Raw genomic sequence first — 26644 nt, forward strand, 5'->3', positions numbered from 1 at the left:
CAGAGTGGGTGTTATACTCTGGAATCGTCCCTGAAATTTCAGCCATATTCAGTTATCCCCAGGAAATTATAAGTATACAAAACGTTGGACTTTTAATCTGTGAATAAATGGATAAACAAGAAAATGAATTGTAGAAGTAAGTTACTAGAATGGGAAAACGAAATATTTATATCGAAGTGAAAACTAAATACTAGACAATAAACGATGTGAAGATGGATGGCAATAAACATTGCAACAGGTCAAACCTTAAAGACAGGACAGTGACTAACTTTTCTTCCCTAAATAAAGAAGACCGCAACAGTGAAACGAGTTCGAGTAATTTAATACAATAGCTAGCCAGAAAAACGTTACATAATGCAGTGTCACAGAATAACTTGTCTGGAGTTCTAGAGCAGCCCAATCTCGGCAAATTGTGCAGTGATTAATGGCTAGTAATCAGTCTGCTTATGAAGGCAGTGAGCAATTCTAGAGGGCTTTCAAATTATGACGAGTTTAAATAACCTTGCAGAGAGATCAGCATGAAGACGGCTTCCTATATAGCCTATCACAAAAACAGAAATTCTTCCATTAATTGAAGTTCAATTAATAGTCATTTTAGCAGGTAGTTCCAGGAAAGAGGAGACTACACTGTACGTTATGGTCCGCGAGGACTTCATATATTATTTAAAAAGTAGCTAATACTTTTCAGCCTACGTTAGTCTGACTGAAACAATGGGAAAATTTATTATGCGAGGATTTCTTGCTGATAAGATGAGTAGCCTTTACGAAAGTTGTCTTTACCAAGCTGGATGCAACATTGATGAAGACACTCTTCAATAGTTCGAAAGAAATAATAGAATGATTAAGAAATAGAGCCTACAGATTTAGAGAATGCAGTGTGAACCTGAAAGTAACCTTGTTTTTTACTACACAATACGGAGATTAATATCTACTTGAAATTTCATTGCAAGTTATCAATTCGAGAAAGATTGGACCAGTTGAAATCTTTGCGGGAAATACAAAGATGAAGGGACAGTTTTTGGCTATGTAATGCCTCATTTGTTTCCTAACGGACACTTCACTACTTGGACTAATCAGTTTTTCAGGATTGGCTATTGAATTAATAGACATTATTTCCAGAATAACGAGGAGATTATGTAGTAGTTGCAAAGCAGATGCTATTTTTCCAGATACCATACTGGTTAGTCCCATGTTATACTGTCCGGAATATAATACGAATAACCCGAATGTCCATAATTTGTTCACTTAAACTAGTGTTATACCTTGGCCAGAGTGGATGGGTACGACACATTTTGAAGAAGTTCAATTTGTGTTCGGACTGCTTGTTAAATCATTTTTACTCCAGAGCGGCTACTCAGTGATAGTATTGTAAATCAGTAGGCTTGTTTTACTAAAGTGCAAGTTCTTCATATTGTTTGAAAAAAATAAGTATTGAATATTACTATAAAATATAAGGTATTATCACTGAATAACTTTAATTTTGTTTCAATTTTAGGAAATTATCTTTAGGGAAAACTGATTGTGGACTAAGAATAGACGATACATTCGGAGCAGTCTCACTACAGTTCCAAACTTGAGTAACTAAGCGATATTCTGAGTAATCTCTAGTTTACTAACAATATGCCGTGTCCTGTTATCATCTGCTGCAGCTTATAATGCATGTCGGAATTCGTCGTGACAGTTCTTAGGGAGAACTTTGACTAGACCATGAACTGTGGGACGTTATGTATTAGTTTTTTGTATCTTGTACAGTAATATTTCATGTATTTAACTAATACTAATTTTAGTGCTAATAAAGTTTAGTTTTTGCTACCTTTGTGGTAATTATAAAATTAAATAAAGCATTAAAGAGCAGAAAAATGAATACTTTTCAATTAGATATTTTGTATGATGATAATCATGAAAGTTGCAAGAGTATTCAAATTGGAGATTTGAGCGCTGCAGGAAATGAGGGAGAACAGAAAATTGATGCTGCCTCAACAGTACAAGTGATAAAGGTTTCGAGAATCCTAAAAAAACTGATTATCCATACAAAAGAGAAAGATAAATGATTAATTTCCTGCGAGTAACAAGATCTTTGGCATGCTATCTGCGTAACATTAGCGATAATTGATGCATCCAGCACAATACTGCCGATAAGATCGGGTGAATGTCAACACTGGGCGAAGTCGGATGGAAAGATGAATGCAAATTTAGATTTCATACAACGAAAGATTGATGAATGCGAAATCCGACATGTTTGATCATAGTGGACGTTTCCCTCACTATTTGTTATCAAGCCTGATCCAGAACATTCATGCTGACCACTTATTTTCATAAAACTATCACGGGTTGCGACAACTCGCAACCCGTGATAGTTTTGTATGAAAGATTGTTGATTGATATGATAGATTGTTGAGCCCTGAAATGTTACAATAACATAGGGAACCTAAATGCATTCTCCCCAAACAGGGATGCTCAATCCTATTAATCATACGTGAATACGAAAGTAGTGCCAGTGACATCTGCTGCCAGATTTCACGGGATATGAATCTGTGTCTTCCTATTCAAAAGACAAAGCATTGATACCGAGCACGTAGTTTATATCGGAATAAAAATCTCCAACATCCAGCAGGATCGCATCACTAAATATATTATTTAGTGATGATATATTTAGTGAAATATATTATCACTAAATATATATTTTAGTTTGCAAGCTATAAAGAAGTAATGTAGTCATTCTTAGAGCATAGAACACTTCTAGGAATAAATAAGTAGGTCCTAAGATCAAGGGTAGGTATTAGTGCAGCAATCAAAAGATGTTAATGGAACAGGCATGTTGCGCGCTAATGGTGCGAGAAAAGCCTCTCAAGTCCAAGTAATGTAACAAAAGGTCTTCATATAAGATTTCGTTATAAGCAAATTATTTATTCGTATGGAGTTTCCTCCCCGTCACTTCTGGGGCGAGTTGAGCCCTCTCATGGGTGGGCTAAGTATTTATGACTGTAGATCCGTGTGTTCACGGGGCAGGTTGGCCCCAAATAAACTGGTGGTAAAATAAACCAAATGAAAACCCCCCAAATAAACTGGTTGGAAAAACCCTGCTATCCACGCCCAAGACCGGCTAACTTGGGTATGGCTGAGGAAGATCCTTCAGCTCCTCACGTCACCGACGGGAATCGAACCTAGGACTCTCCTTCCCCAGGCATATGATTGCGAAGCACATAGCCAGTTGCAATCTCAAAGTGATAATAATGAAGCAATAAATGATGTAATGATATGCACAAACAAGTTTTAGTAATTATATGTGAAGAATATTTATAATATGTAAAGTAATTACATGTGTATGTATAAATATGGTATATGTAAATAGCGCTTAACACTTCATGATAAGTTAATAATGTATAATTACAAACTATATCTGTATAATGTACATTATACTGTAAATGTATAATCCAAAATGTTTACAGTCCAAATGTAAAATTTGAAAGTCAAACATGACAAAGGTCTATAAAGAAGCGTCTCCGAAAGAATAATTATAAGTAAAATAGTCATATGCATAGAAGACGTATTATATGTAAAATAGTAATAGGTATATATGTGTGTATGTACATACATGTATATTTATATATGAATATTGTCAGATTAGTTAACAATATAAAATCAACTGTTGTATATTCTAAAACAAACCTTGCATAGGTTTAAGGAAAGGTGTCCCCTCACAAGAGACAATAACGTAGATCGAATCCCATATGTAAATGGAAATATACCACAAAAATATAGGAATTTCATTATAAAAAGGAAATATGATTTGTGGAAATAGAAATGTGACTGGTAACTTAAATTCATAATACAGAATTCCATGGATAGTAAAGTTAGGTTACATTAAAAGAAAAATACTGCTCAGCTCACGTAAAAAGGACTGTAGGAAGAAGCAGACACTGAGCAGATGTTAAAAAATAAGGAAAAATAAATTGTACATAATATATATTAAGATAAAGAAATGTAAGTCAAAATGCCAATTAGAATAAGCATTCTATGTACAAATGTATATATTATAAATAGTTGTATATACATTTATTTTGATTATACATAGATGCTTTAGTGTTAATAAAACATGCCACTAGGCTAACCACGCGGACGTTATAAGCAAAGAAGACAGTGAAGCATTTAAAATTAACAAGAATCCTATGTAACGCAAATCGGATTGTCAGTTTAGAGTAGCTTCATGCGACAACACTGCTAGCGCTCATTTTTCGCAAGATATTCTTTCGGGTGTAGAAGAATCATTCGGTTAATTATGCACAGCATAATTTGTGCTGTACTTAAAATGTCCGTACTTTAATGACTTGATGAAGAAATTTAAGAGAGGAAGACTGGTTGATCCAGTTATTTGAGCCAACGTTCGGCAGTCATTCGAGGGGCGCCATTAAATATATTTGCTTACATCTTGACTTGATTGCGGCTGCTTTAAATTGTCTACCCAGCTCTATAGTCGAAGACAAATGGAGCGAAAAACATAAGTTACCGTTGTTATCGTTCCTTGAACTAATTGCGAGATAAGCTTCTTGATAATTATCTAAGAAAGCAGAAATAGAGAATTTTATATTAGGAAATGACACATTACTGTGTGCTTTGATGGCAATTTATTTAACATAAAATAACCAAGGATTTTGGTTAGATTTTTATCAAAGCAGCTTTTTTTTTTTTTTGAGAAGAGCCTAAGAGGAAGAGTTCTTGTATATAATCAAGGTAACAAGAAATTTGAGCTCTTACTCTGAGTATAGGGTAGGGTTGAAATTACAACTACAAAACACGTGATCACATTTAATATGAAACTGAAGGATTCTTCATGTTTGCAAAAGAAATACTGTAAATAGATTAATACCGTGGAAAAGTAAAAGGTTAGATAATCCGAAACTTCTAGAAAACTAAAAATGTTATTTCTTGAAATCTTTTCACACTTTTGATTTATGGTATTCAGTTACTGTGGTAGATTAAGTTGCTTAATTGGTAATTATTCCCAAGAATTCAAATAACTGCTTGTAAAGTTTCTAGTCCTAAACCTAAAATAAAAATTTACTGCGTTTACTCTTGACAGTAAGAAATTTAAAATTCGCGGCCGTGATTCAAGTTTTAGCTTGAAGTGGCCCAAGTACAGTAAAGGGAGTGTAATAGAAATTATCCATAAAGTGGACTAGATATAAGGATGAACTTGAATAGATTCTAGCCTATATTATATAACAAATACGAGGTGGTATCGAAGAGTTTCGAGACTAGTTTTGTAACACGCCAACAGATGGCAGCACGCACAATCACATGGAGCACCATATAGGATGTCATCTTCGAGATGACTAGAAACTATGGTTGGCTCAATTATACTAGTCAATAGCATCACATGAAATCGCAGCAGAAAGTTGCTCTGATCCAAATGACTGTTGACGTAATATGAACAAATGACGTCAGCAGTGAAAAGATGGAATACCTAATAAACTCGTATTGAGAAGAATTTTTCCAAGATGCAGAGAAGTCCCATCCTTAACGTGTCCATTTACGGGCGAGAGAAGACTACACAATGCAACAGTTATGAAAAAGTAAATGAATCGTGCAGAAGGGTCATCTTCTGATGAAGATGAAGTGATTTGATGGTGTTCTAAAAATTATATAGTCTATTTGACCGCGAGTACTTCATACTCGCGGTCAAATAAGCTGCGAAATAGCTAATATTTAACAGCTTACTTTTTGAATAAACCAAGGGAAAGTCCTTAAATGTATACGAAAGGAGTTTTTACTGATAAAATGTCCAGTATTTACAAAAACGATTTCTTCGCCAGACTTTTTGGATGTAGTACTGATGAAAATGTCAATAATTCGAAACAAGCAATAGAATGCTTAATATAAAGCCTACAGTTTTAGCAAATGCTGGATCAACAAACTTTTTTTTACCACACAATACGAACATGAATATCTAACTGAAAATCAGTTAGAAGAATCAATTCTGGAAATATTCGACAAGATGAAATGCTTGCAGAAAGTACCAAAGATGAAGGGCCAGTTTTTGGCTAATATTTAATGCCTCGTCTGTTTCCACCCAGATGACTGAAGATAGAATGTAAATCGTAATATCTTCAGCATTTTTCTAGGATTGCATATTTCAGAATTAATAGGCTTTCCAGAATATTCAATAGACAGATTTCTTAGCAGTTACTAATGTTATTGAATATACCATATTTTGTCACATGCTGTACTTCATGCGAAAGGTTTAGGATAACCCAAATATTCATAATTTAAGTCATCGATCCAGGGTTATCTTGGACAAAGTGGACGAGTACGACACGTTATGAAGATGTTCATATTTGTGTTTGTACTGCCTGTTGGAAAGCTCATTTGTGCACCAAACAAGCTGCTTGGTGAAAGCATGAATCGATGGACTAGTTTTGCTACTGAAGCAAAAGTTTCAAATCTATTTAAAAACAAATTAAGTACTGAATGTTAAGGATGAGATGACGTTCAATTTGCCTTATATTCATTAGAAGTTATTACCACACTAAATTACTCCAATATTTGATTTTTTCTTTGCAGTTGTAGTAAACCATGTCTTGAGGAAAACCGGTTGTGGCATAAGGCATAAGAATATGCAGAAACGACCACAGCAGTCCTTCACTACGTCACCTCAAGAGAGTCGCGCTTGGATTAACCAAGCACTCCGCGTACCCTCCAGTTTCAGAACATCCAACATGCAGTATCCTGTAATCACTTTTCGTGACGGACCAACTGTGGGACTTATTAGTCGCGAGCATTTCACGTGTTGTACGGTAGTATTTAGTACTGTTAACGAACCTTTGTGCTAAAAAGTTTTTTTTCGCTACTTTACTGTAGTAGTCATAACGATAAAAAAAGACAGTAAATTTGTAGACAAGTGAATAGTGAAGTTATGAAATTTGTATGACAATCATGGAGTTACAAAATAGTCAAATTGGAATCTTTTTAAAGTAGAGATTGGAACGCTACGTGATATGAAGGAGAACCCGTAATTTGAATTACAGATAGTAAGAGGGAAAGTTTTCGAAAAGGCTTAATTTTGAGAACATGTTTGGTGTACAAAACACGTGTAAGAGAGAATTTAAGAGAGATAGTATTAAAATTACTAAAATGAGGTCAAACAAACCTAAAGATGAGCCTCATGTAACAGAATTACAAGTCGTTTGTGACCGAATAGTTTTGGAGACGGGTTAGTGTACTGTTTGAACGTGGCAAAATAACATCTATTACACTGTACTATAATGTAGTCCTAGTATTCGTTACTAGGTTAACCTTTTATGTAGACAGCAGTCAAGAGTGCGTGTTTAGTGGTGAAAAGTTTCCGGTATTCATCCATTTTTTAAAATGGATACTTGAATCTGTCCAAAATCGCTTTATCCTTTGTGATATTAAGTCAATTCACATATGAGGGCTCTCGAATCATAATGATATGATTCGAGAGCCCTACAAACTCCTTGTAGAAAAAAAAATATTTTAAAAAGCTTCGAGTTTGCCGACCTTAGAAACGGAATGCATATTCAACACTTCATTACTATCAGATCGAAGGAGGAAATCTTTGCTATGACGATTATGAAGCCTATATTCCAAGCAATTTTCCATCCTTGAGCAGAATTTCCTGCATGTCCATCAGGAGCTTTAAGCTATTAATAACGCGGAGTAGGGATAAACAATATTATCCTGAGACAACTAGGCTATCAAAACGTCGAAATACCATGTCATTTACCTTGAGAGCAGGTTTGGTTCAAATATTAAGACTTACCATAATTAATATTCTGACAGAATTAGTCTAACTGTACTTCATTCACTACGCTACATAAATGTAAAGCTGCGCGAACAAGAACAATTGCAGTTTAGAACAGCAACATTAAAATACGTCAATCTGGCTAAACCAGTATTCTTATGTAAATTTTTTAGTGCATGAGTAAAGAATACGTTTGCCCAAAGAATCAAACTTTACTTCACTTAAAACGCGCATAAAATCTCAGATAATAGGAAGAATCAAAAATGAGAATGAGTTAAGGGTACAGGACTTAACAGTATTACATCTCCGATTGAGGGAAAGGGGGTCTAAGTGGGTGAACGGAAACAGCCCATCGTCCATGTAGTTTAATTAGGCGAAAGTATCCAAGGTTTAGACTAGTATGTTTTAATCGGTATTCTTATTGCTGCTTCAGCTGTTTTTCACCTGATTTTGAAAAGGAAATGAGAAAAATTTATGGACTAATTAAAGAGAAGAATGACATTTGGAGAATAACAAAGTGAAATTAACAAATTAATAAATGATCGTTTCATTTAAGGCAAAGAATAGCATGAATAGGCCATTTAGAAAGGATGAAAGAAAGTAGTTTATATAACTGGACAAAGACCTAAAAAGATGGTTAGATGAGGTTGAGAAAGACAGTGCAATGTTTAAAGAATTCCAAAAACATACTGCACTGAATAAGAGTAGAATAGAAAAATATTGAAGCCAGCCCAAACTTAAAGGGTTATAGAGCTGAGTGTGGTGTTTGCGCTTATTTGTAAGAGGAAGATTGAAACATTAAGAAAAATTCATCTTTTATCGGTGCAAGTTATTCTCGTCTGCCATGCAACATGGATGCAGGTGGACACAGTCCATCTTCATTAGGAGAATGAGGCCTTCATACTCTCAGCCCATCATTGTAGGGTATTAAGGTAATGAAAACGCAGACCAAAATAGGTCCTAGCTGCCTTCAAATACATTCCACAGATCTAAGCCAACTTCTCCTGGCCAACTTCACTTGACTTATGTACATAGGCCATAGTAAGACTGGAATTAAAAGCAAGAATGTTTCTCCCCGAGTATTTCACTTGGGCCTAGAATAGAAGCTTCATTTTAATTCTCTTCCATCCCCAAGACGGGTTGAGTCACATGGAAAAGCCTTCCACCGTTCTGTTCAAAAAAGCTTTCATTTACCAACAGCTCTGAAAGTCAAAATGGAATTTTAAGGTCGTTATGCACGTTAATCTTGGGTCTTCCTTGGGTCTTGGGCCCACCATAGTATCCTTACATACTAGGCGAGGAGTCTGTTCAGTTCTATTCAGACAATGTGATCAAACCAATGTAGTTGGGTTTTCACCGTTAATTATTCAGTTGGGTATTCAAATCTTAAAATGAAGCTTATCGAAATACGATGCATATTATACCTCCTGGAATCGAAACCGGATGAGTTTGTCGAACTTCCACAATGTACAGTATCTAAGGAAGAAACGAGTTGCAATGGTTGACTGAAAGATAATCGCGATAAACAGGGAGAAGGGCTACAATTCATTTTACAGTACCTTTGCAATGAGAGGGTGAGATAGAAATCATTCATCAAGTGGAGTGGATATAAGGATAACTTTAAAGCCCACTTGGATAGATCCGAAGCTATATGAATTTGCAAATACAGGGAAAGATTATCCTGGTTGTACAATACTCGAATAACGAAATCAGGTCTAAGTAATGATTAAAGGAATTATCGGGGGGATTAGTACGGGATGTATGTACACTGGATAAAACTACAACTTGAAAGTCAAGATTTGACAAGTGATGGAAGAAATCAGAAAGTGATTTTCGGGAAAATGTTTTTTTAATCTAGTATGGAAGGACAATACGGATTCCTTACAATCGCAAAAACAGAACTAAAATCTAAGAGTATGGAATATCGAAGTACCAATAAGTGTATCGAGATGAGATGATGGACTGGGAAAGTGATTACTGATTAAAATACTTTATATCAAGGAATTTTATTTCCTCAACGGCCATCGAATATATTATAACCGAAGGATTTTTCCCAAATGTTTCTGAAGATGCTTATTAGCCAGTGAGTTCGTGGCCAAAAAATATACAGAAGGGGAAACTATCTATGCATAGCCCCTCCACAGCTGAAGTCGAGTTTTACAGAAGATACTTGGGCACGCCTTACTTTACGTGCAACGAGTTATCACTGCAAGTACTCCCGAGACAGATGTACCTTAAATGCTAACCCTCGTCGTATGAAGGAAGTACAGGCAACTTTAAACAGACGGGTACAATTATTTAAACGATAAATCAGTGTACTTTAAAGTAGAATGTCGTCTTCGTAACAGAAGATCTACGGTTGGCAGGTATTCTACTAGGTATTAAAGGAATCACAAGAGAAAAGATTTTTCTCTGATCCAGATCAGAGAAAAATCACGGACACATTTACGAACAAATGACGGCCACCGTGGGAAAGACTGGAATTGGCGATTAGCTCGTATACAGAAGAATAGCCCATAGAAGAATTTGCAAGAAGAGATGTAGACAAGTTGCTCCCTTACCATCTATTCAGTTAGGGGAGGCTACACAATCTAACAGTTACGAAGAGGATAAATCTTGTGAGACGGCCATCTTCTAAAGAAGACTTGAGAAATTTGATTAGATCCTTAAAATTAGGAATTGCCTACTAGACCGCAAGGACTTCGTATACTGTTAGACTAGCTAAATCTTATTTTAGCTTATGATTAAAACCAAGTTTTATATCTGTGACGACTTGTTGTGATAAGACCACCAGTATTTACAAAACCGATCTCTTTGCCAGACTTTGGATGTAGCGCTGATGAAAATAATATTTTCAATAATTCGAACGAAATAGAATGCTTACGAAATATAGAGCCTACAGATTAAGCGAATATTGAATCAAAGTCCTGGAAAGTAACCTTTGTTTCTTAGCATACAATATGGAGATAATTATCTACCTTAAGATCCGTTTCAAGTGATACATTCAGATGTTCGACTAATTTAGATCCTTCTGAGATGTATCAAAGATCAAGGGACGGTTTTTGGCTTTTTTTAATGTCTTGTTTCCGAAGAAAGGTTTACCAGCTGCGACTATATAATGTAATGAATGGAAATCTAACGAAGACTTCTCCAGGATTGCCTATTCAAGAATTAACAGTATTATGTCCATAATATCGAAAGATTTTAGAAGCAAGGGCCAATATTATTGGAAATACCGTATTAGTTTGTCCCATGTTATACTTTATGGAAAATGTGCAAATAATTATCTAAATTTCCAAAATTAGCAGTACTTGATCACTTAAATACCAGCATTAGACCTTGGTCAGAGCGGGTGGGAACGTCACATTTTGGAGATGTTCAGTTTGCCTGTTAGAAAACTACATAGACCAAAGAGGCTCCCTCAGTGAAAGTATAATGAATTAGTGGTCTTGTTTTGCTACTAAAGAGCAAGTTTTTGAAATTGATTTTAAAATCAAAAAAGTATCAAAGATGAGATTAAGTGAAATTTGTCTTAATTATATTAATCATAAGATAGTCATCTTAAATCTCAATGTTTTATTTTTTCTACCTTTGCAGTTTTAAGAAACCGCATGCACTTAACCGTAAAAAAACCAATGATGCAGATAATTTTCCAACATTTATCAGAAGTATGATAGAATACGGATGAACAATAGAATATGAAATTAAATAGCAGAATGTAACCAAATAATACAACACTAAGTGAAGGTGTCACCCAAGAAGACTAATGGATATACGTTCATTGCCCAATCTAGTTACATTGAAAAAGAGGATAATAGTGAATTAAATTTACGTTGTGTTCGTCCAGATGTTCTGTTGAGCGTTGTGGCTCAACAGAACACCTGGGAGAAGACTTTCTATTGTGGGCCAAGTGTTTCGATTATTTCACGGTAACACTTTCAGCCAGTGCCGAATCCCTGCTGAAAACGTGGCAACGTTCATAAAGTCGTTTCTGTGCCCAAAGGGAAGGAGCATAAGTGAAACCACGATCGTACATTAAGTTGCTGTCAGTTTTCCAAATGCTGGAAGCAAGATCTTATCCCAAACAAAAACTGAGCAAAGTGAAGATCAGCAGCATCTACCACAAATTCTGTGGCTAGATAACCTCTCCGATTACTACAGAACAACCATCAGCTTCAATAGCAGCCGTATCTTCCACTCCATCCAATGAAACAACGCCACAAACATTACTAGCAAAGTAGGAAGAAACACCTCCGACAGCAGCCAAGATTGTCACAACAACCTCCAGCCAAAAGAACAAAAAAAATGAATCCACATCCAACGAACTAATGAAATCAGCCGGATATGAGATCACATTAGGGAAAAGAAAATGCATAGGTAATTTCTCCAACTATGAATGTGCTACGGCATCTCAAATTTCAAAATCAAATACTCAAGTTTCTGACGAGCTCATACTCGAAATTTGAAGTCTGTATGCAAGAAGGATACGTCTCTTCCCCTATGTGCTGCATCATATTTATAAGAATCTTACGGTAAAAATGTCAGCTATAAATGTTGCATGAAGTTACCGCTCCCTTCTGATTTGCATCTCAAAAAGAGTTATTTTCTGCATAAGATGGACGGAGGACGTTACTGCTAGCTTTCAACATCCGATTTGCAAGAACTAAGAGTTTCCCGTAACATAACTTTGGATGTTTCGGTACAGGAAACCCGAGTTGGGATACTGATGCTACCACTTCCCCTTCCAAGGAGAGATTCCATAAATGTGACCGCATCACAAGATTCATCAACATCTTCGTTCGGCTCGAGAGGCTTGCTTGAATCCAGATCAATGATAAGTATGGCAGTTATCCTTTCATTCTGGGGAAAGGAAATTAGTTCGACGTCCGCCAGAGCATGGTTTACGAGTGTAAAATCTTCAAGAACAGTTAATAGTTAAACGGTTAATGCAGTGTTTACTACTAACCAAGAAGCAAACGTTACCGATTTATCACATGTCCCAACGCCCTGTGCACCATTATTCATAAATCAGTTTCATCTTACGAGGGGTAACAGATGAACCTAGGCAACCCGCCAGGAATGGCGGGTTGCTTAATTCCAATCCTCGACGCTTTTTTTTTCTCTGAAGCCCTCTTGCCTCTTATTTCAAGAAGCAAATGAGTTTCCTTTCTCCAATGAGCGAAATTTCCTCCAAGGCCTCACACCAGCTGAAGAAACATGACGATCGCTAACATCGTGTTAAATATCCTCGCGTGTTTTAGCAACTTAAATTCTTGATCTTGTCGTTTACCTTGTTGATTCTAGTAGTGAAAATTTCCCAACTGCAAAGAATTAATATAAGACAAAGAAGCCTGATAAATAAGCCATCATCTGGAAGTTGTGCTACACCACAAATTATTTTTACGAGTAGTTTTCTTTATTAAAAGAAAAAAAAAACTTAAAGATATTGGAGTCGCGAAAGAAGCTCATTGTTCTCGATTTACGAGTGGCCATACGGCATCTATCAATATCGAATGCTAATAACTACTAGAAGAGAAATTAAATTTTCAACCCTGTAATAACCAATTAGAATGAGTCGTTTGACAATACAATTCTACAGCATTTGCACCAAGCAGGAAAAATTCCTGCTAAAGTGCCTAAATGTCAATTATAGAGCTTTAAAAATAGCACTTGAAGCTACTGTAATTATTGGAATAATTCTGAAATCTTTCTACGAAGTAATTATAATCTTAAAATCTGAACGATAGGCAAGTGGGTTAGCTTAGCAGTGGCATCCTTACAATATTTGCGTCTCGCACTCTAGTATATCAAAACGGATGAGATTCCCGAATTACCACGTAGTCTTGTGTAGTATTTTAAAAGGGATTTGAGCATTAATAAACATGTTGCTTCACTCCAACCAAAAACTTTCGACTCAATCCTCCCCCCATCACACCATAGCTTTCTAACATCTTTTGAGTGTTTGTGCATTGAGCACGTTCCTTTCCTCTTAACGTTAATATTTTGACATTTTTCAACTTAACACTAATTACTTTTAAAGCAAGGAAGCAAACGATAGCCTTCCCGATTGAGGGCTGTCGAAAAAGCAGCAATGAATTTTTAGTGAAAAGAAGGGGGATCTCTGCTAGTAACAGAAGGAAGACCCTCCCTCCCACACAAGCCGTCGACATGCATGGCTGTGATTGAGCCAAGAAACACAGAAGAGTGTGCAGAATGCAACATAACTATACTGGGATATCCTGAAATGAAAAATGCGATAAATTTTCAAAACGTATAGCATTATTACTGGAATTTATGGAAAGCAATAGAGGAAAAACAAGTACCAAGAAGCTCGCATTTCAATACCAAAGAAAAATACGTACCGAAGGTCAGCGAAAGGTGATACGTGGTTTGGTAAAGCTGAAGAAAATCCAAAAGACATACTGACGTTTTCCGGACAAAGCGTTTCCAAGACAATCATTAAAGAACAAGTAGACTGGTTTTCGTTTTGCCGAGAAGTTGGCATCGAGTGAGCATTAAAAAAACTCACAATTACGAGTAACAAATAGTTGGTGAAAAAAAATGAATTGACGGCATGAAAGAACTAAAAGTTTTCCTGGTACCCATAGAAAGAAGGAACAAAGCTACACTATTAAGTCAAGGAATGGAGACATTTACTTGCACCAACAATACTCTCCGATAATCAAAGAATACGCAACTTTTTCGAAGAATGGATATAGACAACTAAGAAAATCAATATATACAAACAAATAAATTTGCCAATTCAGAACACGAAACGGCACAAAAGGATGCTTCCTTCAAAAATGTGCTGCCAAATTATAAATTTAAAAATGAAGAAATAACGACTAAGAAATCTACCACGGTTTTTGTTCACCACTTTGATTTGTAATCCGCGAATCGTTTTGTGCAGAATATAAAAATGCTAATAATTGCAGTATCATTCCCGAAGAAATAAATCCGTAAGTAGAACGAACTGCACATCAAACTCTTCTGGATCAGTTTAAAAAACTTATCGTGGAGACTAGCAAGTTAACTGATGCACATCGTGAAATAGAAATTTGTCACGTGCAGCTGCAGAGACATTCCAAGTTGGATATTCTTAAAAGGAAGATGAAAGGTTAAATTACGTAAAATTTGAATGGGAATCCGATAACAAAACAGTTACTTAAACAATGATATTGGAACATGCAGTCCAACTTGAATGCTTGCGAGACGACTAAGAAAGTGGAAGTTCGAAATTAGATAGCTTAAAATGGAAATCTTAGAGAAACAAGTTCAGATTGATTTCATGCCAGTAGAGAAGGAATCGCAACAAAGTATGTTGATGGAAGAGCTCAGTAATGAAAAATATTAAAATATTCAGGAAAAAGAAACAAAATGCCGCTCTTACTTCAGCTATACAAAATCATATTTTGCATCTAGAAGAAATTGGTTGAAGTTATTTTCACGAGTCAAACAGCAAGAAGTTTTAAAACTAAACTCACATGTTTGTATTCAGTGCAACACAATTCATTAGCAACCAAATGCATTTTCACCTAAATGAAATCTACAATTCGGTCTGGTCTTATGTTAGATTACCGACATTGTAAAATCCTAGGATTGGTTCATCTAAAGTCAACAAAAAGATACTAATGACGGCTGTAAACAACTATCGAATAAAAAAAATACAGAAATTGAGAACTTTCAGTGGTTGTCGACTTCCAATGGACAAAATCATATTTAGAATGTTCCACCATTAAGTGTTAAATTCGAATATTCCATACTGGTACCTCGAAAAACAACATAACTCCTTTTCTCAAGTGGTTTTGACAAAAAGCAATTAAGGTATGCTTATTGTGAATGTTGATTTCATGTATTCTTATGGGCAGTTGGATTTCGTGGATTAACTGAGTAATTGAAAAACATGAAAATTATTGTACAATATATAACAGACATTCCACAAGACGCAAATTATTTTAGAACGCTATTGCAGCCTCAACATGAGCTTCCAGTTGTAAGAAATCTCTTCTCCCGTTGTTTCTTCATATGTAGATTCTACATTTACATTCATTTTATCAGCTTCACTTTTTCTTCAGGGTCGAGTGTTTTTCCACCAACACAGAATTCAATTGAAATGGTCTTATATTACAGTATAGAAGCTACTGTATCCAGTAGCTATTCTGAAGCTACTGGATACAGTAGTTTCAGAATATTTCCCTCCCACCTCCTGGCCAAATTAGTTCATGGTATCTGTGGGCACAAGATTAACTAGTAGTCTAAGATTACAGGAATATAGTACTAAACATCCATTTGCAAAGGATCTCATTTGTTCTAGAATTCGAAAAAATTCTCAGCTTTCCAGCCATACAGTTTGTGGTGGCGTACAATTGTTTCAACAAGTAGTTCTTGTTTAGAATGATCCCAGACAGCAAAGACGTCATGCTAAACCAAAAATCTGGCTACGATATGTCGATGACGTCTTTGCTGTCTAGGATCATTCTGAACAAGAATTACTTTTCATCCTCGTATCAAATTAACGTTAGAAAAAAATAATCTGCACAGGATATCTCCTTCCTGAATGTACACATCCAAAGAAAAGATGGTTCTGTCTCCACTTCTATCGCAAGCCGACATTTTCAGGTAGCTACATTCACAATTCTTCGGCTCCTCATCCAACTCAAAAATTTGGCATCATTAAATCAATAGTAATCAGAGCACACACACAGTTTAAGGATTCTTCCGAAGAATCCTTAAACCAAGAATTGGAAACAATCTGAAATAAATAAAAAAAAATTGGGTTGTATCCATACAAAATGGATACAACCCCCCAAACAAAAGATCAGTTACTTCCCCATACATCAACCTAGACAAGAAAAGCCCGTAGGATTCCTATACCTTATGTCAAAAGGCATTACCGAACATCTTTCAAAAGTTGAGGAAATAAATAGGCCTGCTACATACAAACCAATCAACCAGATCCACAATTAGTTACCTTCCCCTAAAGACAAACTCACCTCTGATGTAACATGGCGTGTACGAGGTCCCATGTTCCTGTAAATTGTCCAACTATGAACAGACAGGTAGATCCATTAGCAAACACATTTCGGAATATCAAGACCATATCCGTCTCAAACAGCTGAAATCTGGCCTCGCACAACATGGAATTGTAAACCCGATCCATTGGAAAAAGACCAAACTTCTATATGGATTTTTATATGACGATGAAAATTTATATAAAAGTGAAGCTCTACGTCAGACCCAATTTGAATCTTAATGACGTTCTTACTATCACTCAAGTCTTGGAAATCGTCATCCTAAATTGTGTAAAATAATTATATATGTTCTCATTTTAATGTAACCCCCTTATTCTCCGATATTTTAATTCTATAACACTAGTACACGCATAGAGGATTCCATTGTAAGCATGCGCCGTAAACTGTATACGATTCCTAGTATTATTTAAATTAGCTGTACTGAAGATGTCCTATGATACTTAGGACGAAATATTTACTTATTAAAAATCTCATTACTGTGGTTGCGTGTGTATGTTAAGATTTAGTTGTACTTGATTGGAAGCACTGTAATAAGACTGCTACTTAAGGGAGTCAGGGAAAATAGTTTGAACAATGCATGAAGTACAAAGAAATTGCAAAACATTTGTATTTTCTTGGTATTCACTGTGCTCAGCACGGAGCAAATCAAGTCCAATAAGTTACAAATGAGTGTTTATATTTGACGTAAACAAATCTGTTTCTGACAGGTCACAAAGTGAAGGGCTGTAAATAGTGCACACAATACAGACGTTGGGTGGCTAGGAACAAAATCATCCAGAAACCATCCTTCAGAGCAGGGGTCGCAAATTGGCGACCAGCGGGCCGGCCCACGACCTTAATGATTTCCTTCCTAAAAAAGGATGTTTCTAACATCCTGCGGGGATTAAAATTTCTAAATGTTTTATGACAGCTTTAAACAAAAGTAAAAAACGTACTACAATTCTTTGTACCATGTTTTTTCTAATCACCAAATGTTGGCAACACTGAATGGAAGTTACTTGTCACGCAGCCATTTTAAGCCACGTGATGCAATGCCAATAAGTTACAGGTTACCATTGTAAAATGATAGTGCGTTAAGTTACCTCGACTTATTTTTTTGCCCATAACAATGTCTGAGTTTAAAGTTAAAAAAGAAAAATAGATCAAGAAGGCAGTACTTATGAAAAATGGGAGAAGGCATATTTCTTTATGGAAGTAAAAAAATATTCCAACATGTTTGTTATGTAGACAGTGTGTCGCCGTGCTGAAAGAATAACCTAAAACGCCATTATGGAAACATACCATAAGAACTGAAAAATATACAGAAAAGATGCGCGATGACAAACTTAAAGATTTAAAAAATGAACTGAAGTTTCAGAGGATATTTTAATGTTATCACAAGTGATGCTGCTGTTAAATGTAGTTACGTCATAAGTGAAAAAATTGCTCGAGCTTCGAAACCTTTTACTGATGGAGAATGTATTAAAAATTTAAGTGCAGTAGAAATCATGTCCAGAAAAAAAAAGAAATCAAGCATTTCAAAGTATAAGCCCACCAGGAAATACAGTTACAGAGCATATTGAAGATATAGCAGTGCGTCCAAGATATATTGTGTTAAAAAATGGTTTTGTAGCTTTCTCCATTACAGACTGGTCAAAATTAGTAAGTGTGACTACAGATGGGGATCCTGCTATGGTGGTGTTCACGTCTGACTTGTTACAAAACTTCAAATGAAAAAGGAAATGTTTTGCAAGGACAAACTTAAATCGTTTCATTGCATAATACACCAGGAGTCACTTTAAAAAACTAAGGATCGAATACGTCATGAGTAATTAAAACAGTAAATTGGATACTATCTCACGCCTTGAATCATCGACAATTCAGTGCATTGTTGGACGAATTGGATTCATAATACAGCAGTTTGCTATATTATATAGAGGGTAGGTGATTTAGTCGTGGCGTCGTTTTATAAAGATTTTTTGAACTCTTAAAAGAAATTGACATGTTTACTTCATCCAAAGGAAAATTGATTCCTCAGCTCACCGATGGAGATTGATGCAAAGACTTGGCCTTTTTAGTTGATATAAAAAAGCCACTTAAACACTTTGAATACTGTTCTGCAAGGACGTGACAGTTGATGTCATGTATGATTCAATTGAGTCATTTCTGGCAAAACTATCATTGGCAAACCCAGTTGACAAAGAATAATTAAACCCATTTTCCAACACTTAAATCGATTTCTAGAAATAACGATGCTGAAGAGTACATTCCAAAAATTGAAGAATTTAATTTAATTTGAAAAAAGATTTTGATTTCAACTAGTTTGAAAATGAACTATTATTCAGTTCACTTTTTTTTATTAATATTGAAAATGTTGAATTACAAAAATGGAAGTAATTCAACTCCAGTGGAATACTGAACTAAAAAATTACGAAGTTGGTATGCCCAATTTTTTATAAATACCTCGGCAGTAAATATCCCAAATATAAAATTTATTGTGGCAAATTGTTATCAATCTTTGGAAGCACCTATGTATGCGAGCAATCATTTTCAGTTATGAAACTGAAGTTGCACTCACGGATAAAAGACTAGATTAAATGCAATACTTCATATTGCAACACGAAACGAGAAAGCAGATATTGACACGATTCTGTTATTTTTGACTATCTAAAACGTAAGAAAAGTGACAAACTGGATTTTATTAGCCGAAGGATTTTAATTGATACTAAGTAAGAAATACCAACACGTTTCGCCAAATTAGCTGTTTGGCTTCTTCAGGATGAATGAAAGACAGGGCCGGCGGAAGCGGGCATGCGGGCGCAACTGCCGGGGCATGGTTAACAAGTTCATTTTTATCATAAAATTAAAAATTCTTACAATGATCAATATTAAAATAAATAAGGCCGGATACACCGAATAACAATAAAAAAATTGTATATTGCCGCCTCTTTGATCAGCCGGCAGTTTACAATTTTGCAGCGAGAGCAGGCTAAACTTGCCTGCAGAATGTTGTGTCTACTGCAGTCTAAAGTGAAACGATGAACGGTTTTTATGCGCAGAAACGATTTTTCGTACAAAACATTTGTTGCTAGTTAGCCAATCATATGGTACGCATCTCAGTAGGCTACTGACAGCAGCGCAGTGCGGACTATTATTTCGTCTTCGTGTCGTGTAATAATTTCTTGTGGGTATAAAATAGAAATGGAATCAAAAATTAAAAAAAATTATCCGGTGCACAAAATCGTAAGCGTCATGCTGCGAAAGCAGCAGATATTAAGAAACAAACTGGGGCTCTTAAATTTGTTAAAATATTCTGATGCAGATTGTCATCAATTCGATACATCAGAGTTGAAGAACAGTGCATATCATCCAGTTTGCATGAAACTACTATTGCAACTATTGAACAAGATAACAAGACATGATTTAAGTGAAAAACAGGAGAAATTTAGTTGTAGTTGACCACGAAACTAACACATTGTTAGTCTGTAAATTTAGAAGATCCAGGTGAATGGGGAAATATTGATGAAAAGTTACGAGTTGTTTTAATTGAAATGGGGCCTGTTCAAAAGAAAAATATATATCCCAGAGATATATAGGTTAAATTTGGCGACACATTATAATAGAAAAATGGAAAACGGGGAGCTCGTGCCAAGAACATGGCTCATTTCTTCCGAAACTTTAAATTCTGTTTTTTGCTTTTGTTGCAAACGTTTTGCACCTACTGAATGAAGTAGTCTTGTAGAAGGTTATAACGGTTGGAGAAATTTAAGTAAAACTTTGCATAGACATGAGACTAGTTTAACTCACATGAAACTTTTCTTAACATGGAAGGAACTTTATAAAAATTTAATAATCAAAACCACTATTGATTGCCAGACTCAAAGCATGCATGAAATAGAAAAGAAACATTGGACGAGTGTTTTAGAACGCTTGATTGAAATTATAAAATTCCTTGGTAGCCAAAATTTAGCTTTTTGCGGATCATCTGATAAATTATATGAAAGGAATAACGGCAATTTTTAAAAATTAGTCTAACTGTTTGCGAAGTTTGATCCCGTTATGGAAAAATCATGTTGAAAGGGCCCTACATCGAAACAATAGAGAACACTATTTGAGTAAAGACAGACGAAATGAAATATTGGAAACTAAGTAACGCAATCAGGGATACAATTTTATTATCAATTCGGAAATCTAAATATTATTCCATAACTTTAGACTGCACACGTGATGCAAGTAAAACAGAACAAATGACCATTATTATTCGCTTTGTTTCCTGTGACAATGGAATTGTCAAGATCAGGGAAAACTTTAGGTTTTGTAGATATCAGATTCCACAGGACTATGGTTTATGTGCAACAATAATGGAACAACTCCATTGAAGACATGCGAGGTCAAGGGTATGACAATGCGGCAAATATGAACGGGAAAAAAATGGGCTCCAAAATTTCCTTTTGAACAAAACTTCGAGCTTTTTACGTGCCATTTGCTGCCGATACTCTAAATTTAATCATTAACGATGCAGATACAATTAGTTTCTTTGCAATTATTCAAGAAATATACAATTTCTTTTAATTCTCTTACAAACATTGGGCAATCCTTTTAAAGTTTGTAAAAAATTTAACATTGAAACGGCCATCAAAAACGCGATGGGAAAGTAAAATTAATGCAATCCGCCCTCTACGATATCAGTTAGCAGAAATTTACGATGCACTTTTTGAAATTTTAATTAATGAAAATTTTAATAAAGAAACTCAGCATGAAGCAAACATTATGTGCTAAAATAAAGGACTACAAATTTATTTGCTCTCGTATAACTTGGCATGATTTACTTAGCAGAATAAGCCTGTGAGTAAAATGCATCAAGACAAAAATATGAACATTACACTTGCTTTGCAATCTGTCGAAAACTTAAAAATATTTTTTACAAAAGTATCGATCAGATACAAATTTTAAAGAAGTTCTAAAAGAGGTGGATGGAGTGAAGTGGATGGAGAACAAGAATTTAAAACTGGTACGGAAGGTTCGACGACGAAAGAAGACACGACAATTTAACTAAGAGCATCAGCGAGCGGTGAACGTTCCTTTTCCAAGTTGAAATTCATTAAAACCTACTTTAGGGCAAGTAGGTCACATAAAAGGTTTGTTAGTTTGGAGTTAATAGCTATTGAAAATGATATATGTGCGGAATTAGACATTAAGACCATTATTTCTAATTTTGTGAATATGAAATTAAAAACCGTGAAATTTTAATTTTAAAAAAATTAAGTATATTTATGTAATTTATTCATGTTATTTTTTGAATACTTATATTAAATGTTCTAATTATTTTGAATTTTTATTTTCCCATCTATCTTGAGTTTTTATTTTCCTAAAAGATAGCTCCACTAATAAAAATTAAAAAATTTTACAATAAATTTTAACTTTAAAATTCATTTTAATTTTGTTAGCGATTCGGGTCGGTGAGAAGGCTATAATCCCTGTATCATTATATTCAACGATTAAAGTGAATTGGCTTTGTCAAAATTTGCATCAACTTTTAAGAATATTCGGGTTTTTAACGATTATCCTGCCTAGTCAACACCCCCGGTTTGTTACATTTAGTGAACCAACGTATGGCTGTTCTGTCAAAATTGATTTAAGAAATTTCAAATAATTTAAATTTTTATCATCGTGAAAGAACCACACACGCCCGGATCGTTACAGGGGCGCTTAGATAGAAATTGCATGCGGGCGCCAAAGACCCTAGCGCCGGTTCTGATGAAAGATATACAAAACAACTTAAACTGTTCATGAAAGAATGAACCGAATACAATTGTATTTTTTTTTTACAAATACAGAAGAACGCGTACATCAGACGCATGGCGCGTGTATGATATCAACTGTTGTTATGCAGGAACGTTCTATAATTAGCAGCGAAATTTAACTCTGGCGTGTTTAATGATCTTATGAGGGTCTTCCAGATATCAGCTGGAATTAATCCTCGTTTTTTTTTTCTACTGAGGCTGTGTTTAGAACGGACGACTGTTGTTATGGCTTCTTTAATGTATCGGGAGCGGACGTCTTCCTCTAAATAGGGGCATTGAGCTTTTGTCTCATTCGGTGGTATGGTTTATCCTCGAGAAAAAAGGGCTAACCCAGAATTGTCTTCTGTTATTGTTTACATCTCCTACGTATTCTGTTTTTCTAATTTCCAAACTTCTTATTCTTCCAATGTAATTTGATCCACATGAACAGGGGATGTTATAGACACCAGCATATTTGAAGAATGGCGGATAGTCTTTAAAGGTAACTCTTATTTCATATGGCTTGAGAAGATTAGCAATCGTTTTAGAAACTGCCTCAGGATAAGGAATGGCAAAAGTGGATTTGTAACTTGTTTCCTCAGATTGTTGTTGTGGGGGGGATTGCAGAAAAGTATCTCATGGATCATTGTTTTTAGATAACCATTGTCTATCAGAGTTTTTGATATGTGGGATAGTTCATCTTTGAGATATTTATCATCTGTAGTGCTGCGAGAGGCCCCATTTTTTAGCATGTGATCGATGCTTAGTTTTTGAGAAATGCGGTGCGAAGATGAAGTGCAATTATCGACCTGTGTTGGTTGGTTTGCGATAGACTGCATGGCTGATATGTGCATCCATTTGTTTCAGGATCAAAATAAAATTAAAAAGGACTCTTAGATAAAAGATCTTTATTTTTGTAAGTCAGTCAAATTTATTTAAATAATTTTCTTAAAGTATGAATAAAATGTAATCGAAACTTATATTTTCTAAACTTAGTTTTAAAGTTTACTTACACTACCATTTAAATTTATAACCATTTGTAACTGTTTACGTAATCGTGAAGGCCCGGCAACAAAAGGGCCTTTGTTAGTCTTTTAGTTATGTTTTGGTTCACAGCATACTATTGAACACGGTCCGCGTCTGATATTCATCTAAGTGACTGGCTCTTTGCTGCGTTTGACACCCCTGCCTTAGACGAACCGATAACTAAGTCATTTCGAGAGTTATGAACAGTGGCGTTACAAAAAACTATTACGTAGTTTGTTTCTGTCAACTGTCCTATTAATTGTTCCACCGGTAATTATGCACTAGCACTTAAATATTAACTGCATACTAGAAATTACAGCAAGAACTTGGATTTCTTGGTAAAATCCAAATGCAGAAGCGAAATGGAGACATCAAGTACTCCTGCAGAGCAAGACGTGCCTGATCATTATTAAGCAGACTGGCAATTTATTTACCAGTGATAATGAGAATTAAATATCCTCAATTGAGAAGCTGAACTACGTAAGTAAGGATATCAACTCAATTTGAGTTAGAACAGGGAAGTACATACTTAAAATTTATGCATGACTAATTAATTTTATTAGTCACATAATTCACAGTAAAATGCGTGGGACTCTCCAGCTTCACTTAAAATGAGGCAACAGACCACGGGAAACGAATAGAATTAGTAGGGTTTCACAGAATAAAAAATTGTTTTTCCTTGCAATGCGACTGCACACTGAATACACCGATAACTAAATTTGTGAAGAAAATGTTGAAAGTCACCTTCTGAAATGAAAACTTTCATGCCTCAACTAAGAAATTGAACACGAGTAAATAAAAGCAATGTCCATCCTTAAAAACTGATGTCTTTTGGATCCAAGATCCATAAGTGTCTTCATGTTTCTCAAATGTATTAAAGAGGCTGCCAAGTAAAGAACTGAGAATTGATAAAACCTATTTAAGATTGATAAAGTAAATAAGAAAAAACTAACATGCTATGATAAGAGATCCCTTTGCAGAATTTCATGGGAAATGTTAAAGTTACTTGAAAAACAAATAAAAGCAGCAGAGGAAGATTTGTCATACTAAACATATTCGAGTGAAAATATAATTGAGAAGGGATTAAGTACTTGATATACAAAGACGAATGAAGCGAGCATGGTGATAATGACCGAAATTAAAACCTAGTGGAGGAAAGTAACTGCACTCAATTACTAATCCTGGGACTTTGAAGGGGTTGACATAATTTGATGGGAACATGTGCTGGTAAAGACATCTCGGAAACTGGAATTTCTGCTGGCAGCCATCCGAACAAGACAATGTCAACACTATTCTCGAATATATACAGAGAATGGCGTGATTATTCCAAGTCGCCAAACATGTGACGAGAAAGCTGATCGATAGAAGATTTATGATAAACAGGATCGCCAGTATTACTCTCGCGAATGAAGTATGACAGCAGCGATAATTGAGGGGCGTCACGCGTACAAGTGGCTAGCGGTGGGTAAATGGAACAGCATTGAACGTTTGATGACTAGAGAAATGGAACAATGAATCGCAGTGTGAATGAAGAGAAGATGGCTAAAAGAAAAAAAAAAAACGAAGTGCATCATGTTTCGGAGCAATGGAGGACAGGTTCTCCCTGCACTGTATTTAATTTGTGAGAAGCAAGTTATTTTGGGTTTTAAAAGTCCATTATTTCACAATTCTCATTTTACTTCGACATAAAATGAAACTGTCAGACAAGTGTGAGGCGTGATGTTTCCATGACAATGGTTTTATTTGCATATAGGTAACAGTAGCGAGTACTTCATTCGTATGACTGTAGAATGAGTTTTTCCTATTGTAATTTCTTTCATGCAAGGAAATTAACTACGCTATTTGCACTATTACAGCTTGAGCGTCAGTGTTAAGTCTTGTCTTTTCTGTGTAACGAATGCACAGCAAGAAGTGTAATCACGTTTAATTAATTAAATTTAATTGAATTTTAATTAAACGTGTATTTCAATATTAAACTAAGAATTTCATTTTTTTTTCGCCCTGGTGATTTCTGGTTAGAAATCACCCGTATCCCTACTCGCATGTTTCATTCAAAGTTGAAACTCAGATTATAATTTAACAAAAGACATGGTTTCTATTCAGATACTTTGCTGTCCATCGAGTTCAATTTTGACCTAATGTGAAAATTATCAAAACAAAATCATTTCTCATCTAACTGGATGATGATGTATTTAAAATATGCAATGATAAAATATTTACATAAATCTAATAGCTTGTTTTAATCTCAACTGGCTTCGGTCGAATCCGCATTCATGTTTGTATATCCCAAGTACTGAAGATCGGCATTTCAGCATGGATGTCAAATGCCTGGACTTGCAATACAGAGTGAATCCAATATAATATCTTCGTTCCTCACTGAAGCAATTCCAGCTTCCTATAAAAATAAAAGTTAGCATTTTAGTTCGAATTGGATTCATATAAACGAAAGATATTTTAAAAAAATTAAAAAGTTGAAAATTACTTGGTTTATATAGTGCGATTCACAATTTATCCACTAAAATGTACTGGTTAATACGACTCGAACCATAAAAAAGAGAAACTTAAAAATTAAGACATTCAGTGTTCATGTTATGAGTTGCTCTAAAAATCCAATTATTTCTCAAATATCGCAGTTGATAATTGTCATCGTACTTTCACGTGTCATTACCTTCAGCCCTTTAAATCTGTGGTATAACAAATGCATGACGCTTAATCTTGTGAATTAGATATCGGTGTTAGGAAATCCACGCAAAATATTCCATGTAGCTTTCAGGGATAAAAATGTCCTCCGCGTTGCTTGTTTAAAGCAAGTGTTAAATGATTTTTACTTTTGTTTTGATCAAGAACTAAATGCAATGACATGAAAATGGACAAATACTTCAATGCAACTCTACAACCGTTCAAAGGCTCCCTGTCTAGAGCAGGGGTTGCAAACTGGCGGCCTGCGAAAATCTCGTATCTGGTCCGCGACCTTAATGATTTCTTTTCTTAAGAAGAAAGTTTCTAATATCCTGTGGGGATTAAAACAAACAATTCAAACTTCTAAATGTTTTATGACAGCT

The sequence above is a fragment of the Typopeltis vanoorti genome, chromosome 5, assembly GCF_054136105.1.
Source record: "Typopeltis vanoorti isolate ZY-2024b chromosome 5, IOZ_Tvanoo_1.0, whole genome shotgun sequence".
NCBI lineage: Eukaryota > Metazoa > Arthropoda > Arachnida > Uropygi > Thelyphonidae > Typopeltis > Typopeltis vanoorti.